Below are 16,344 nucleotides of genomic sequence, written 5' to 3'. Positions count from 1 at the left end.
CTCATGACTATACCCAGGGCCATGAGCCCGAGGCCTACCATGTCTGGATGTAGACACTGCATTCACTGATGGAGCAGTGGATGTAGTGTTACTACAACAGCATGATTTTGCTTGGCAATGTCTGCTAACACCAGATGATGATGTAATGTTTTTCTGGCCATGTGGATGCCCACCCTCCTCTAACAGATGTTCCATAACAAAAACTACCTGATCCAGTGGATCCAACTCAATTTGTTGCCCACACAGTTCATGGTGTCACAAATGTCAGAATGCTTGACATTTAGTAGTTGTACTATCTTTTCTGAAGCCCTGGTGGAACATACCTATGCATCCACTACAGTCCTACACATTCGTCTGTCAGCACCTAAAGACACACCAGTATCAGAAGGAGAATGGGCAGCAGGCATCCTCCAAGCACCCTACTAACCCTACTTTGTGGCTCCACCCCCTCAAAATGGCTACCAGAAGAAGCAACCAGCAATGCAGCTGGAGTAACCACACTAGCCTGATCAACTATGCCACCCTCAACATGTCCTATATCTGAGGTCTGCATGTCATGGGAATGTGTAGGTATATTGAGTGTATCCAAAATATGGGTGGGGGAATGTGGAAGGCACAACCTCAGTGTCAGACTGATCCTCTGTACTCCTAGACTGTGTGTTTTCATCACCACCATCATTATCAGAGGTTACCAATACTCTTACATCAGATGGTAGAAGTTCCACAGTGCCACTCTCAGGATCACCTATGATAGCAAGCAATAAACATAACAAACAGAAAAATGGGGATTAAAATTGATCATATATTTTCATTATACAGATGCTAAATCAACACAAACTTTACTCATATATAGACCTGAATCTAACTTATACACAGTAGTAGCAATAACCAAATGTGTGCTTACCATGTGCAGGTGGGCTGATAGCCTGCAATCCAGAACTGTATGCATGTGATGAATGGAAAGGAAAGAAGTCTGTTAAGTATCACAACACAAATGAAACAAAAAAGAGAACAATTCCCTTCACAAATGCAGATTAAAATGTTTTCATACAAAAATGTAATGAACGGTTGCATTCCAACCCAAACCCAAAACATCCTCCAAGGTTTCTTTATGACTGCAGTCTGACCCACAGTTATTACTGTCTCTCTCTCTCTCTCTATATATATATATATATATATATATATATAAATATATATAAATATCAGACATCTAAGATACATGCATATAAAGATATAACAATGACACTTGCATTAGGCCTGCTTGTGACACTCTGGGTCTGTTATCCACATCTGCATCAACATTAAGGATTCTGTGAGAATGCTCTGCCAAGCTATCTGAATCTTTTGTGATGAACAGGAAATCCTCTGTTTCAGATAGTGGTGGTTCAATAGTAGGACCACCGCCATAGCTACCTTTTCCCGGGTAATTGCAGTCTCCCTATGGCAGGCACAGGTTATCATGTCACTTGACCGATGCAGAATCTGGGAGAAGGTTCTCCCATGCCCTTTGACAGCATTAATGTCATTGACCACCTGCTACCATATTCTGTCTTGAGCAGATCGGTCACCTCTACCTCTCTCTAACAGAAAAGCTCCATAGCATATGCAAGGCCTGGATAATAACCTTATTTTCTGCATCACTATATGGTGGCAAGCAGGGTACAGATTTCTTCCTGGTGCCATATCTTTGTGTGAGATGAAAGAAAAAACAGACACATATAATTACATATATAAGACATAGACAGGATGGCTGTGAGCTTAGCTATGTGTGACTGCATGCATCCAACATTCGCACAGCAATTTAAAAGTTAATGCTCCCTATGACTACACACAAATTAGGAAAGGACCTCCCCAAAATAAATTTTTCAAAATCCAATATCAACAATGATCTATAACACTTCTGTAATGGTGACAAAAAAGGTTTAACTGTAAATACATTGCAGCATTAATAATAACAATTAAAAATGCAGCAATAAAAATGTAAAGACAAAACAATTATAACTGCCATCTCCACTGCTGTGGAGGTCAGTTAGGTAGAAATCTACAAACAGAACATATTTTTCTTTTTCTGCTAACACAGGTAAAATGCCAAATCTTCCTACAGAGTTAGAGTACACTCATCTGCAATAACTGCACAAACATGAAATTAAATACAAACTAAAAACAAGTAATGTAGCATATTTTTGTAATGCAAACATGGCTATACAAAAAGAAAGGGATAAAAAAACAGAATAAAAATAGGCTTTTCAGTGGTCAGTGCAATTCACCTTTTAATGTTGAAAGCATGATGTAAGAAATAGCAACATGCATTGACAATGCAGCAGTGTAGATAGATAAATCTCCAAAAGTTGTGTTTTTAGCACTATAGTGCTCTCTGGATCAACACAGTCTCCTGAGTATGATTTAAAGGCATTAACTATACAATTACCTTTATATAGTGCAGACTCAGCCCTGTGAGGACAGTGAAAATGCTAATTAGGTGTTAAATCATTAACATTCTTGAATACCACAATCTGCAATAAGTGTATGGAATTTATTTATTTATTTATTTATTGACATTTGATTACCAGGAAAGTCCATCTTGGTAGAAGCCCATTTTCAGCAGAGGCCTGGGGAGAAAAGCTCCAAATTATTAAAAAAACATTTTAAGAACAATAATTTTACAATCTTCAAAAATAAAACAAAAACATTTGCAGTTTAAATAATTATAACACATTAGACATAATATAAAAACATTGGTTAAAATCAGTACAAGGTATATGACAATATAAACATGGTGTAAGGACCTACACAAATACATGCACATGTCCTAGCAATGCAAGGATGAGCACTGAGAAGTGTTCCCAGTTAGTGGCTTGCAGGTATCTATTATTACACTGACTGCAGGAACAATCAGCTTTCTCAGTCTCCCCTTTTTGATGTACACCTACTGAGGGTGTGTCAGGGGGGAGAATAGACTTATCAGAAATTATGAAAGCACATTGAGTGATTTAGGATAGTGACATTCCTAACATTCAAATGTTGGCTTTAATGACCATAGTTACTACCCCCTTAGTAAGAAATGTTGTTCATATTCAAGGGAGTACTTTAAGCATTGATAAAGGTAACATATGGTAATAAAACAAAGATAGACTTGCTATTAAGAAAGCATAGATAAGATAATGAAGCACCAGAAAGAAAGGGAAGCACCTGCAGTGTCTGCAGTCTTTGTTTAATATTTTGTGAGTACATTGGAATCCTAACTGTTTGCAATATCCCAATCATCCCAATCATCCAGACATTTACTGTCAAATGAGAAAGGACAACTTTCATAACTTGTTTCTGTTGTACTTTCAATGTGACTTGTTACAATGACACATCATTACATTCAAACTCTTTATCGACTTGATAATTTATGTCTTTTCTATGGCAACTAAGGGAAATATATTTAAGTGATTGTTCTCACTACCCTTGTTTGAGTGTTCATACCCAAGGAGTTCCTGTTGCAAAATAATAAAGTTGCTTAAACATGTGAAATGTGCATTTAAAGTATTTGACCTACATGTTTTTTTTTTATTATTTTCCTTGTACAGTTGCACACCATTTGGCTTTGTGCTCCATTGACTGTGAGTGGTCAATAGTTTTGAATTATATTTCACTGCCCAGGGTAAAAACTAACACATTGTATTTGCTCTGCCATCAATAGCACAATGAAGACTGGCATTGTTGCACTTTCCTCAGCAGTCTGAAGAATACTGATTGAAGAAATTAAAGATGTCACAGTCCTATCTCTGAGGAATAATGTGTAAAGGTATTGATCTTAGAGAAACAGTACAGGTGAATGAAGGGAGTTCATTTACTGAGGGAATTCACACTAAATCTTGACACTCATTATGTTGTAGGAATGTGTTGATGTGGGAAACTCAAGTAAAGACAGTATTGATTAAAACTGGCAGACAGATAAGTCATTTGAAATTATGTGAATATTAATTCTGTGCTGTATAAACAATGAGAGCATTTCTGCTGTACCCTGTGCCCTTCTCCATTCCCATGGCAATAGCTAAAGTCCTGATATTGTAACATATACATGATAGTATCGATGTGGCAATGAGAACTGATATAGCTGAATGTATCAGAGTAATGCAGCCCTAGCTGTGCTCATTGCTACATATATTTATTTTATTTTATTTTTATTTTATTTGACATTTGTTAACCAGGTTGGTCCAGCTGAGCCAGAGGCCCATTTTCAGTGGAGACCCGAGGAGAAAAGCTCCATGGTAATTACATATAAAATTTCAACAATAACACAGAAAAACAACACTACAGCATACAGTTAATAGTTTACAATGTACAGAAAATTTGCATCATTGACTGAGTACAGTATATATCTACAAATGAGAAGCATCTTAGGCTGTGTACAGCATATATTTCTGACTGAGTCTAGGTAGAGGATAGAGTAGGTGTGGATGGAAGCCCACTAAGAGATTCAGTAAGCAGTTAAAAATAGAACACTAAACAAGAAATTACACTATTTGTAGATGCAGTGGAAGCTAAGATGTGACATTACTAAGCATAGTAAAGATACATATAGTTGGGAGATTAAAGGGAAGAGTAGAATTGTGAAGATGGTTGAGTGGGGAGAGAAAGTTATGTTGATAGATGAGAGGTAAGGTTGAGAAAGGTTGGAAAAAAAAGATGTAAGGTATGGGGAAGGATGAAGGATTTAGGTAGGTTCCTGACAGAGACAGATCCGTGATCTTAGGAGGAAGAGTTTTATTTGCTTTTTGAATTTATTAGAGTTAGAGGTGTTTCTAATGTGGAAAGGAAGTTTGTTCCAGCTAAAGACACATTGTGGTTGTAGACAAATTTACCTATGTTTTTGCTGGGTTTACATATGACAAGGATTTGTTGGTCAGAGCTTCTGAGAGGTCTGGTGGTGGTGTAGAATGAAACTAGTGTTGAGAGGGTGGGGCAGGCAGTAGGTTTATATAGTATGGAGTGGGTGATTTGTAGTTGTGCTGTAAGATGTTGGTGGGGGAGTTTGGACCATTGCAGTTGTTTTGATGCAATGCAATGGTGAGATCTGTAAGGTTGGTTTGTTGCAAATTTGGCGATTTTGTTATAGGTTTTCTCTAGTTGTGAGGTTAAGGTGGATTGTAGGTTTGTAAGAATGGGAGCAACATAGAGTAGGCCTGGCAGAAGGAATGCTCTCGCTAGGGATAGTTTAGCTTCTGGAGTAAGGACTTTTTTGTTATGATTCACTAATCCTAATTTTTGGTGAGTCTTCTTAATACACTGGTGAATGTGATGGTCAAATTTAAGCTGGTCATCTATTATGATGCCTAGGAGTTTTGTATGTGGAGCTGCTTTGATGAAAGTATTATCTAGTGAGGAAATGGAGAAGGAAGATTTATGAATTGAGAGTGAATTAGGTAGGAAGAGTAAGAGTTTAGTTTTCTTAGGGTTTAGGATAAGCTGGTTGTCACTGAACCATTTTTCGATGGTGCTGAAAATGTTTTTAGTAAGAAAAATGTGGTGAGACATGTTATTAGAGGATGTGATGAGAGTTGACTCATCTGCATACTGGACAAGAGTAGAGTGGTTGCAGGCAGAATGAAGATTGTTGATAAAGATATTAAATAGAAGGGGGGCCCAGGATAGAACCCTATGTTTCTTTTCATGTGTCTTCAAGTCATTATTCTCAAAAAGTTGGTTGAATGCTTCTGATAAATATTGCCTTCTGCATTTGTGTGCTGCATGAAATGAACTTTCACATCTTAAGGAAAACAAGTGAACAATTTTGTTTAGGCTGCCGGTACAAACCAGCCTAGCGGCATTGAATGGCCATCAGCACTCTGGATTCTACTCCGTGAAGAAAATACACCTGGCAGGTAACTTTTTCTGTAGCACAAGATGAAAGTGCAGTGAGCTTAGAGAAAAAGGACAGCTGATGCATGGACTGAATCCACTTAAATGGTAAGTTTTACAGGTGGTGGTCTGAAGACATACTCAATCATAATTTGTAATACCATTGTGTGGTTGTTTAAAAAGCATCTCTTGTCACTACTGAAAACAACATGTGAGCTTTTGTCTGTCCACTTTCACATTATTTGCCATTAAGAACAATTCTGATAATGTGTTCTACAAAGCACATTTCTGATGTTGCAAAGAATTGTGAGAAGGCTGAATGTGTCACTTGAATTCACTTCTTGCTCTGGTCATAATTACACATAACCATTCATTGCATTTCATTTACTGTCTGCTTCTTTCACTATCATATCCATATTTGATAATGTTTTTGAATTTTTTCCATGCTCAGCAGTGCACAGAAAAGGTTCACTGCCTAAGAAAAATGTGAAAAATTTAGTTTAGGCTGCCTTATGTAAAGCAAATATGTGTGGCATCATTGTGCGGCCCTCCACATTATGGATAGTACTTACTGCAGAGAATGCGCCTGACAGAGTCCATTCTGTGATACAAGGTGTAACTGAAGTGAACTGAAAGAAATAAGGCACACTAAGTATTGTTTGAATCCTGTTTATAAATCCCACTGTAATTACTCACAATACTTATTTTTTTCCTTTTAATTTGCATTTGCTCTCCACTTGGCAGTGTGTACCTACCCAAGGACAAAAGGGAAATATTTAGTTTAGGCTGCCTTATGTACAGCAAACAAGACTGCCATCAGTGCACTTTCTCAGCTCTCTGTCATGAGTGGAGAAATTTCACCTATCACATAACTATCTGTGTGGCACAAGGTATACTTGATGTGAATTGAGAGAAATAAGGCACATGAAGCAGTATTTGAATCTACTTAGATATCCTTTTGCAATTATTCACAATATGAATTTTTTTTTTTGCATTTGCTCTCCACTTGGCAGGGCATAAACAAGGTTACCTACCTAAGGAAAAAAGTGACAATTTTAGTTTAGGCTGCCTTATGTAGTTCAAACACACCTGGCAATGGTGACTTTTCTCAGCCTTCTGGACAGTGCTGAGTAGAGAAATTCCACTTGTCACATACCTACCTCTGTGGCATTGATGTAAGTGCAGTGACTTTAGATAAACAAGACAGCTGATTAATGTTTCAATTCCAATGTAAAATGATGTTTACAATGGCTGTAAGAATCCCATGTGTCAGAACCTTTTATTAAGCTTGTAACAGTAAAGAAAATGATACTGTTAAACATGTTTCTTGCAATGTATCAGTAATGCTTGCATAAGTAAACGTTTCTATTTAGCTTATATCCTTAATGATTCCCATATATCCTCAAGTTGATGTGTGTCCAGTTTGTTAAACTTGACAGTGATGACATTTAATATAAAATTCACTTGTATGTGTATGCGGAGCACAATCATTTTGTTATAATCATCTTGACTCATCACATACCTAAACGATGCTTTTAGGACAGTTATGTCTTGTGAAGTATGAATGTAACATACCACAACCTGTATTAATCAGCTCATTCAGCTGCATTAATCTGAAATATTTGTACAAACAGAAATAATGACTTTTACATAAAAACTGATTACCAGGACTAATTAAAATTACACACATACATTTCTCTTTGAAGTGCATCTCCATTCATTCCCACATTAGTATCATTCAAATTTCCATGCTTGAAAGGTAGTTCTCCTATTTATTTTTATTTATTTTATTTTATTTTGCATTTGTTGACCGGGCTAGTCCAACTGTATATATGTCCATTTTCAGTAGAGGCCCGGGGAGATAAGCTCCAATTAAACTAATAAAACATTAAATACATTGTTGCTGGAGATTAACATCAAAGAACGTAACATCAAAGAAACTCGTCTACAAAGTTTAGCAATACAGTACTATTAGAAGCACGTTTATATGGTATAGGGTTTGACATTCGACATGTAGAAGACTAGGAAAAAAAGAAAAGATTCAAAGTAATTATTAAGGTTGTTTAAAATATTACACTCAAAGTAAAAAAGTTGGCATACATACAAAGTCAAACACGTGCTCAGAGCAGGATGAATGTTACAAAGTACATACTCAGGGGTAGTTCCCAGAAAAGAGTAGACTAGAATCAGAGTAAAGGATGCTTACTAGTCCCACTTTAAGGGTTTTGGGAGGGAGGAATACAGTAATGCTGTACAGGGGGAGTGTTAGTCTGGGTTAGTACACGGGCATAGCCATTGTGTTTTAAGGAGTATTTTTAGTTGCTTTTTGAACAGCGGTAATGATTTAATTTAATCAGATAACTTTCAGCTTTTGTATGCTTTATCCCATGGATTTGATTTGCAGCTGGTAGAGCAATATTTTAACATAGTGTAAGCCCCAACTTCACAATATATCTCAATTAACCATCTTTCTCTTTCCAAACTGCAAGGAGTAAAAGCCATGCCATGAAGCATTCCATTTTTGAACACTGGGATGTGTGTCAATAGGTTGAGCATCACACATGATAAGGCTCAGTGTCATCTTTCATACCTTTACTGCTATGTGATGTAAGTAGTACCAATGTGTCTGTCAAGGAGTTCATCTGCTTTCAGTTGCACAAATGCAGTTGCCAAGGCTGTGCATTTTTGCTTGCAACCATTTACCTCTGAGATCTGAAATGGGTGCCAGTCCAGACATTCTGTTAGTTTGACTTTTGCAGATATTGCTGACAAAGGACAGAATGGTGCTATGTTGGAACACAAAGGTGGGGTGCTGAGGAGTCCAAGATATTTGTGGCACTCCTCGTGAGGTGCTACAGCCATAGGCTACTACAGTGGGATTAAACCAAGTCTCAGTATAAAGCTGAGGCTTGGAATAGCTTAGCCAAGGCTGTATCCAATGTAGCAAACATATCACACACTGGGGAAGAATGTCATCAACACGATAGTGACATTAGAAGCACAAATAGTACCTCCTAATCTGATGGGAGGCTGACTTTAGGATTGTGAACACCCACCAGTTGTTTAAGTATACCAGCTCATAACCTGTCTATGATATGGCATTAATGATCTAGTCAGCCAATGTAAATACTTATTATGCTTTCCATATATTTCTTTTCTTTTTATACTGCTTTTTATACAGCTGCAGAGTAGAAAGCTGCAAACCATGAGGTGCACCAGGAGAGATTAACTCACCGCAGGGAGGCACTAGATAAGTATGCCTCAGGCATAACTTCAAGTCACAACTTTATTTCATTCCCTCTAGCACTATCATCTTGAACCGGCATACCTCAAACTTCATCTCAAGCAAGTATGCCTTCCACAGTAACTCTTGCTGCTTGCATTAGTCAATGAGAGCACCAGCTTACCAGCGTGTGGGTTCAGTACCCAGAAGCAGCAATTATTTGTTATTACTGAATAAGTATTTATAAAATATTAACAGCAATGATACGCAGGAAGAATTACATTATGGTAATTGCAATTATTAAGTTAGAATGCATATGTTCTATCCTTCATATGGAAATACAGGCTGTTTTTTCTTCTATCATAGCAGTAAGAATTGCTTATTTTATAACACATAAATACCTTTCCATCATATATGGATGTGGCAAAGGTGTACAACAGTAAATTATCACAATTGTTTACATATTGCCAAAGCATGATTATTGAAAAATACAGTACCATGACATGCCATGTAGCTTATTATTTCTTTTGTTTGTCTCCCCCACCCTTTCTCTCCCTCCCTTCTTGTTTTTGTGGGGGTTATAATTTATTAACAATCTGCTGTTTGCATAACTTGCTGCTGAAAAGGTATTGATCAACAGCACAGAGAGGTACACTGAGCACTGTGGCTCAACCCGCCATACCTCCTCAAATGGCAGCACAGATGCCCAGTACTTCAGGGTCACAACCTGTCATTATTCCCTCCACGAACCCTACCCTGCCTGCTTCAACTCTGTCAGGTAGCTCTGTCCTGGCTGCTTGTGCACTGGTACCCTCCAGGAACAGTAGTAGTGGAGGTAGTGATTTTGTCACCTGGAAGGAGCTAACAGGGCTGGTGGAGGATATAATGGAAAGGGGTCTCAGTGCACATATCAGCAGGGTTGAAAAGGTACTGCTTCACAGTGCAAAGATGATGTCATGTCCAGTACTGACCCAGGGAACTGGTGCAGGAGACTGTGATGACAGTTTTGAGGATGAGGAAAAGATTCTCACTGTTCCCAAGTTGGATGTGGGTGTGCCTCCAATGTCCCCAACCTTCTGTCTCCATTGCCATCCCTGTCTGTATTATATATCCTTTATGTCAATGGATGCTTCCTAACCAACCCTAAATACCTAACCCTCTCATTCCTAAGCACCTTTCCCAACACCCCCCCCCAAAAAAAATAGGTGTCTGTTCAACAAAAAGAAAAAAAAAAAACAAATAGCTCTCCACTTTGCCTATGTCTCATTTTGACACAATTGATTTGGTTCAGTTGACCATACAACATTATTCTGTTGTTGTCACCCATCACTGGTTTGGTGACTCTGCAAAGTCATAAAATTGTGTGTACAACTATACATTTACATTGTGAAAAAGTAGGTAGCTATGGTGTTCTCCCATGACCCTCCTGTAAATTCCTGCATTTTTCCACCCGTGTTATATACCGTGATTGCCAACTCCATTTTCACCACTGTCCTATCCACCCCATTTTCACACATTTAATCTGGTCAAAAAATCGATTCACACACAACACACATGGCCAGAAATAATGCATGGAAAAGTCTTCACTTTATGACCTCAGCATTTGCATGGAGTTTGGCATAGTACACAATTCTGAGTGATAATGAAGCCTTCTTTTTGCAAAAGATGAAGATTTCCATTTAATCTGCAGTGGTCCAATTACATTTCCACAAATGTGCTAAAATCCACTGTAATATGAGAATACAGAGTAAAGACAGACTAAAAGCAGTATTGTGGAACAGTTGTAATAGTTTTTAGGCTGCTGGATATGTTAAAGTAGGAGTTGAGTTGGGATAATTAACTTGTTTGTAGCCTGCTGTTTTTGCATAGTGTCATGGGCTTGATTACAGCTGTAGGTCAATTTATTAATTCATAATATTTCATATGACTATCATATATTTAACTGCAAATGACTGTATTTCCCTCAGTATAAAACATTTCCTTAACATACCATTAGAGTAGTGTGGTAAGACATCACTTTCAAAAACATTGCAGACCCAAAAGGGAGACTTATTAAGCCAACCTTATCCTGCTTAGGTATTCATGTTTATTGCACTCTTCTACCCCTTATTTGTGCCTATAGCAAGCACTTTATTGTACAAAGCATGACAAATGAATGATGATGTAATAAGGAAGACTAAAACACCATACACATGGTCCTACATGTGCCATAAAACGTACTGCTGCTGTTTCTCTCTGCATCTGTCTGTATCTCTCTCTGTTCACCCCTTCTGCTTTAGTAGGTTGTCACTCTGCTTCAACTGTGTTATTTTAATGCTGTGAAGTTGTAATTTGTTTGTGGTGTGATGAGCTAATGCTCACATATATAGAAAGATTTTTGACTAATTTCAAGGGTTCTAATCCAGCCATTGGCTAAGTGTAACCATTTTTGGCACACTAATTTATGTGTACCTGTTGGCTACAAATAGTTATTAACCACCATTATCCTTCATCTGTCACAATCTATTTTGCCCCTGCCTCCATCTCACCATGTTAACATATCTTCTCCCTTCTGTATCATTAATCTTCCACATCTGCATTTGTGCAATGTCTGGCATTGGGCAACAACTGCAATTAAAGCTAAATAAAAAGTACACAACTTATGGCAATATCTTGCGATTTTATTGCCTGTGTCTGCATAACACTGACACATTTGGCATAGCTGTGCTAAGTTATGTTTAGTCACTTTAATGTACTTTTCAACAAGCTGAAGAGTTGGTCAATAATACAGTAATGAAGATGAATACATGCATTCATGTTTGCTGAGATTTATTTATTTATTTAGTTAGTTACATTTTTACCGGGAAAATATGACTGGGCCAGAAGCCCATTTTCAGTGAAGGTCTGGGAAGAACAGCTCCGCAGAAATATAAGCAAAATACAATAATTAGATAATGCAATAGTATACATATAGTAAGATGCAGAATACACATCATCTAGTTAGTCTATACAAAGTAGTATTCAGTTTTCTAGTAGATACAGGTTCAAAAAGAAAAACACACAAGCATTTCAGCGAAGATCACTGTGAGAAAAATAAAATTAGTACTTTGTACATATTAAATAATAGTTATGAACAAATGAGATTTCCTTTATATATATATATATATATATATATATATATATGGTTCTAGGTTATAACACCGACAGCACACAACATCGACGACATCACCGATACCACATCATCGACAGCTCACAAACACGACACCACACACACTCAACACATCATCACAACAACCAATAAACAAAACAAATTCCCTGACCAAAAAACACACACGCAACACAAGCACACCTAAATCCTAACAAACAAACACTAAACCTTACATACACAACTATCCACTACCCTAACCGAAACCCTAACCCTAAGGTCCGTCACTATCGCACACTAACCTAACCCGCCCTGACCCTAACTCACTTAACCCGCCCCTAACCCAAACAAATTCACTACTGCACCCTTACCTAACCCGCGCCCTAACCCTAACTCACTTAACCCGCCCCTAACCCAAAACATTCACTACTGCACCCTTACCTAACTCGCGCCCTAACCCTAACTCACTTAACCCACCCCTACCCCTACAGACCGCCAACATCGCACACTTACCTTACTCGCACCCTAACGTCCGTCACTACCGCATACTTACACATCCTTTCCCCATCTCGGTGTTCTCCGCGTCGGTGTTTTCATCCGTCGATCTTCTCGCGTCGGTGATTTCGCTGTCGGTCTTCTCATCTGTCGATGTTGTAACCTAGACCCATATATATATATATATATATATATATATATATATATATATATATTTTTTTTTTTTTTTTGAGTAGTAATAAACACTGAGGAGAGGGAGAAAATGGGACAGTGGACAGTGTGCTGAGAGAGTTATAGATATCTTGTCAGTCAGGTTTGGCACAGGAGAAATTTGGTGTCAAATGCTGACTATCAGAAGTATGACACTGCATGGGGTGCTTAGATAATACTAAGGTATGAATGCTTTTCTTGGAATATTCTAATACAGATGGATGAAACGTTTCAGGTTGTGTTGCCTGATTCCTGTGGATGTAAGTCTTGGCTACACCTTTACTTAACACATCATATCCTGCTGCGACATTAATGTGCCTACTACCTATGGTGAAGCCTGTCCTGTACAGATCGTCATGTAAACATTGGCACAGAGCAATACAGACTACTGTTATTCCCATTCTAAGTTAAAAACCTAAGATATTATTACACAAGCACTAATACTTTGCCATCAGCAGTGTAATTCAGCTTGGCAGCGCTGCTCTCAAAGAGTAAAAAAAAATAACAAGGAAAATCAATTAATCCTTGTTTTTGGCTGCACATTTGTATGCCCACATTACTTTTGTCAATAGGTGATCTTGATTTCAGAATGACATTGAATAAATTAATTTAGTCATTTAATATATATCTGCTATACAGTGTTTACAACTGCAGCTGTGTTACATGTTGGATTAACCTATTCTCACATAATCCATCAATGTTATTATGCAGTGCACTGTTCTTTGTATGGCTTGCATGCTTGTCTTGGCACTGCACATAGTGTAAGTATGAGACAATACAAGGGTGCAATCATCCCAACATGAAGTTGCAGGAAAGTTTGATTGATACTCCAGTGGTGTACAACAGCAAATTTCTATGTCATCCAATAACATAAAACATGTCAGTGTCCCTCACAGTAATGCAGTGTACATGAAGGACATTATCTAAATTTTAGTAGAGAAGTATGACTATCATAATGATGTTATATTATCCTGTGCACACATATACATTTGTTGCATAACCTGTGATGTACAGTACCACCGGTTCCAAACAGTGGGTTTTAAAAAAGGTCAGATGTCCTATTTCAGATTGTTAATGTTAGACTTCTTCAGTGGCGCTTGTGACTAATAAAGTGCTTTCGAGATTGTGTAACTAGGTGGGAGGTTCAATGCCAAACAAGGAAGACTTGTATATGAGTGTGCATATGAGACTATGTATAATACTTGGTGCTGTATCCACATCCCCTGAGAAGAATGCATTCAACTGTTCACACAGCTCCCTTTTCCCAATTTTTGATTAAACATTCTCTATGAAACACACTAAAGAGGTCATCCTGACAAATGTGTACTCTGTAGTCTTAATAGTCAGACTTCTCCTGTGTAGCTTCTGACTAATGCAGCGCTCTCTAGGTTGTCTAAATAGACAGGTAGGAAGTTCGATGCCCAACATAGAAGTCTTCCATATGTGTGTGTGAGAATGTTTGCAACACTTGGTGCTGCATCTACTTCCCCTGAGAAGAGTACATTTAACTATTCATACAAATCACTTATCCTAATATTTACTGAAACAACCTCTATGAAACACACTGAAGAGGTCATCCTGACAAAAGCGCAATCCCTACCCTTAAGAGTCAGACTTTTCCTGTAGTATCTCCACCTAATACAGTGCTCTCTAGATTGTGCAACTAGATAGGTAAGAGGTTTGATGCCCAACATGCAAGATGTGTGTGTGTGTGTGTGTGTGTGTGTGTGTGTGTGTGTGTGTGTGTGTGTGTGTGTGTGTGTGTGTGTGCGCGTGTGTGTGTGTGTTGTGTGTGTGTGTGTGTGTGTGTGTGTGTGTGTGTGTGTGTGTGTGTGTGTGTGTGTGTGTGTGTGTGTGTGTGTGTGTGTGTGTGTGTGTGTGTGACTCTGTGTAATACTTGATGTTGTATCCACTTTCCCTAAGAAGAATACATACATTTAACTGTTCACACAGCTCCCTTATCCATCTTTTGGATGAAACATTCTGTATGAAACACACTGATGAGGTCATCCTGACAAAAGTGTACTCTGTAGTCTTAATAGTCAGACTTCTTCTTCTAATGCATTAGCATCAGACTTCTCCTGCAAGGCTTGTGAATAATATAGTGCTCTCTAGATTGTGTAACTAGATAGGTAGGGCGTTCAATGTCCAATGTGGAAAACTTGTATTTGCGTCTGAAAGACTGTGTGTAACACTTGGTGCTGTGTCCACTTCCCCCAGGAAGAATGCATTTAACAGTTCACACAGCTTCTTTATCCCACTTTTTAATGAAACATCCTCTATGAAACACACTTATGAGGTCATCCTGGCAAACGTGTACTCTCTACCCTTAACAGCCAGACTTTTCTTGTGGTGTTTACAAGTAATGTAGTGCTTTCTACATTGTGTAACGAGATAAGTAGGAGATTCAATGCTCAACATGAGAAATTTGTGTTTGTGTATGCATGTGTGTAATGCTTGGTGCTGTGTCCACCTCCTCTAAAGAGAATGCATTTAACTGTTCATACAGCTCGCTTATTCCAATTTTTAAAGAAACATCCTCTATAAAACACAGTGATGAGGTCACCCTGGCAAAAGTGCACTCTCTACCCTTAACAGTCTGACTTCTCCTGTAGTGCTTGAGACTAATACAGTGCTTTCTATAGTTTGTAACCTAAATAGGTCGGAGGTTCAATGCTCAACATGAGCAGTGTGTGTGTGTGTGTGTGTGTGTGTGTGTGTGTGTGTGTGTGTGTGTGTAAACTGCTTGGTGGAGTATTCATTTCCCTGCTCATTTCCCTGAAGAGAATGCATTTAACTGTTCACACAGCTCCTTCATTACAACTTTTACTGAAATAACCTCCATGAAATACATCGATGAGATCATCCTGAAAACATGCAACATTTACTGTTAACAGTTAAACTTCTCCTGTGGTGCTTGTGATTAATACAGTGCATTTTACATTGTGTAACTAGATAGGAGGTTCTTGCTCAATATGAGGAACTTGTGTGCATGCATGTTTGTGTGAGTGGGAGTGTTTACAGTTAGGTCAGCATATGATTTCCATCATCCCCTAATCCCCCCTTTCACATCCACAACTTCTTAGCAAAACAAGGGTGTAGCTAGACTTACTATTTTTTACTCTACTAAGTATAATTTTCTGTCCATTACTTAAAGAAAACATGGCTTTTTAGGCCATAATGTTTCCACAGCTGTCAAATTAATCATTCCATCAAGAGGCTCATAGACTGAAAGAATATTCATTTAATGTTTTCAGAGGGTAAGTGATGAAAATATTTGTTAAGTTGGGGGGGAATGTTTCTATTTTTCAAATGACAGGTGTTGTGGGGCAGCAATAAGAACAATATTATATTACTTGCCTACACCCCTGGTGGAACACACTGATGAGGTCATTCTTTCACAAGTGAACTGTCACAATTTAAATGTCAGACTTCTCCTGTTGTG

This window comes from Protopterus annectens, chromosome 1.part2 (genome assembly GCF_019279795.1).
Source record: "Protopterus annectens isolate FY-2018-M chromosome 1.part2, PAN1.0, whole genome shotgun sequence".
NCBI classification, from domain to species: Eukaryota; Metazoa; Chordata; order Ceratodontiformes; family Protopteridae; genus Protopterus; species Protopterus annectens.
The sequence above is the reverse complement of the archived record's forward strand: the minus strand, read 5'-3'. Positions refer to the sequence as shown.